Source organism: Octodon degus, unplaced genomic scaffold (assembly GCF_000260255.1).
Source record: "Octodon degus isolate 3935 unplaced genomic scaffold, OctDeg1.0 scaffold00209, whole genome shotgun sequence".
Lineage (NCBI taxonomy): Eukaryota > Metazoa > Chordata > Mammalia > Rodentia > Octodontidae > Octodon > Octodon degus.
Window position 1 is genome coordinate 1487802 of NW_004524785.1, and position 3372 is coordinate 1491173.

Sequence of the window (3372 nt, forward strand, 5' to 3'; positions counted from 1 at the left end):
GGTCTCATTACATAAGTTTGGACTCATAGTGATCTTTTGTCTCAGCCTCCTCAGTGCTGGGATTACAAGCGTGCACCACCATGCCCAGTTTCAGTGCCCCACATGGCATGCAGTACCAAGAATCAAACTCAGGTCCTTGTGCTTGCCATGCAGGTGTTCAGATGGCTGAGCTATCTCTCCATCCCAAGCAATCGCCTTTTGAGTCAATTAATTTTTGCTGCAGAAGATGTACCCTTTCTCCAAGCCTTCTGCTATGATTTTCCACTGAGGTCTGTAGATTCCTCATAACTTTCTGATCCAAGACAAATACCCTGGGCAACACTGAAAATGCAGGTCTTCTGTTCTCAAAGGAGGATGACTTCTTACTTTGTGGTAAAGCCATCTTTACATTGGGTCTGACTCAAATTTGCAACCTTCTGAGTGACTTTCTAAACAGGTTGAAATAGAGTTTTCAAGTACGGCATATGTCATTTACAAACTGTAGAAGTGCTAAAGGGCTGGGGATATAGCTCAGTGGCCTTGTGCCTGTCTAGCAAGCACAAGGTCTTAAATTCAATCCCTGGTACAAAATCAAAAGACAAAGAAGTGGTAAGAGCTTCTATATCTTATTCTTAATGTTTGAATCTATAAGAAACAAAACTTGCGTCCTGAAAAATGTGTCCCGACAGGGCCTACACTACTTCACCAATGAGCAAGAGCCCAAAACACTGCCAGGCTCGCCGTCCACACTCCAGTGCCTTCACAAGAACTCACTTGACTAATGTGATGTCTTCAACATAGCAGAGGAGGAGGGTCGGCCTGAATGCCACATGCCCAGTGGACAGAGAGAAGGTCTTCATTTGTAACTGACTGGAACTCAGAGAAAGAAGAGCATAAAAATTCAAATAACAGAAGATTTTATTTACCCAAAGTATTTACCAAGTTTTTGGTAGGGACTAAAACGATGACTTTAAAGAAAGAGAAGCCCATTACCAAACACACAGTCATGATAAGCCAAAATATGGGTTCAGAATAGCACATGGACTAAGGTATAAATTAATGTTCTTCTGAGTGACTTTCGCACATGCTACTTGTAGGGTTGAAAGAACACCTGTACACTGGAGGACTCTATGACATAGCCAGTCGGAATGCAGGCACTCAGAGGCCACTTCATCTCGAAAGCATGCTTGCCTGGGTTATCCTAGGCTTTCTCAGGCCCTTAGTTGAAATTGTGGTTTCACACGTACAATTGTTCTATGAATCTGGAGCTGGTACACATACCCTTTCTCACTTTATGTTAGCTGCAACTTAGTCACAGAGCTACACCTCACTACAAGCAAAACTGAGAAAAATATTCTAACTATAGGACTCAGATCAAAGTGGAAATATGATGATCCTTGTCAGGAAAGCAGCAGGGCAGCATTCTCTAGGAAAATGCGCTCAACCTAAAGCTTGTACTTTTCTCCTTTGGCCTCTATCTCTGTCATGGCGAGACTTTTTAAAAATTATTTTTGATATTAAATTTTGTAAGCAAAGAATTACACATTTAAATTATCAGCATGAATTTTTTCTACAAGAGTACTTAAGTCAGGTGTAGAATCACTAAGTTTTAAACAATGTATTCTGTCGTTGTACACATACGTATTTTTGTTCTTACAGAAAAATGGGAAAATGGATCAAAATGAGCTACACAATTTTTATTTCACCTTTTGCCATTTTCCAATGTGTGGGCATTTTCCAATATGTGTCTTTCGCTGACAGGGTAGGAAGGAGGAACAGAAAGGCAAAGCTATCCCAGCCCACCCTCTTCTTCCTTTCTGCTTGCTGCCTTTTATAACATAATTGGCTGGACAACGTGAGGAAGCAATGTGAGTATGAAAGATGTGGTATACAGGCCTTGCTTTATCTTGGTCTTAACCATCCAGCAGAAAAATATAATAATGAAGTATGAAAAGTAAAGCCATATTAATATGCTGAGCTGTAAAAGGCTCCAGTCAACAACTTCTGATATTGCCAGTCCTATAGATAATCTACTATTATTATGCACTACTGGACTATATTGGATTATTTTGCTGAATTCATGCACCTACAATATTTAAATGGCAATGGAATACCCATCTCTGACAAAACTAAACAAAAAAGGGATACAAATGAAGGAGCATTTTGTATCTGTATATACAAAACAGTTAAGATAGATATACAGCTACTTTCTCTTAATTCATTGAGAAGATAGATTTGTACTAATAGTGTTTGGACAGGATATTGTGTCTGCATCTTGTACTATGAATAACCACTAAGAAGATAACAATATACAATGTATTAATTATTGTAACTGTCCTACTAACCTGTTTTGAAACTGTCTCATTACTATTTGTTTCTCAATAAAATTAAGAGAGAGAGACAGGCAGACAGACAGACAGACAGACAGACAGACAGACAGACAGACAGACAGATTCCCGGCCACTGTGGTTCACACAACACCATTGCCATCCACTTTCAAAGCAGTTTCAGGTTGGAAGGGAAAGTGCCATCTCTCAGGACCTTCAGTGCCCTGCTTGCTTAACCTGGCCTCTGCCTCACTGGCCTCTTCTTGTTGTCAGACTCCCTCTTCTCCCACACACCATGAGGAACCCAGCCTCTGTACTGAAGTGGCCCTGAGAACACAACATGAAAACGGGACATGAAGGACGGCAACCTTATGGGTTATATACAACTGCTCTGTTCCTTCACAAGTTCTACTGTCTCTTGGACATCGCTTACAAAAGATTAAAATAAAGTGACAAAGTTTGAGATGCTGGCAGCAGAATATTAAAACAAGTGTGGGGACTTTCCGATCACTGTGTCCCATGCCACTACACAGGTTGCATACTCGTGAGGCCAGCCCTTTGCTGCATGTCCAGAAGTACAATGAGACAAATTAAGTTTTATAAAAGTAAAAATTTATGAAAGACTAAATGCTTGGGAAAGCCTGGGTACATCAATCAGATGGATTCTATGTTTCATATATCATTTTTAATTGTACCATTATAGCAGTCATACACCAAGTAGCTGCCATTAGATCTTTGCCGGCATTATTCTCACTTGCATGACATTGAATGACATGTAATTACCGCTCCAAAGATGCTGATGAACAAACTATGTTCTTGTAACTTATTTCTCAGGGCCACAGAGCTAGCAAAATTACTATATCTGTGTATATTTCACTGCAAAACTCGATTTCTAATAGTAATATATGTACTCCACCTAAATTAGAAGTAACTAAACTAAATCACTTTAAAATATCACTATTTTATATCACTGTTACCTATAGCACACTTGTCTTTATAAAGTTTTCTAATCTGCACATAACCAATCAAAAGGACCCTTAAAGTTTGCAAGGGATCTGTGGTTTGA

General features: G+C 39.5%; 1 pseudogene; it reads left to right on the plus strand.

Annotated features, from left to right (window-relative positions):
* LOC101564565 overlaps positions 1-2749 on the plus strand; it is a 20979-nt pseudogene extending 18230 nt beyond the window's left edge.
* Positions 2750-3372: the final 623 nt, after the last annotated feature.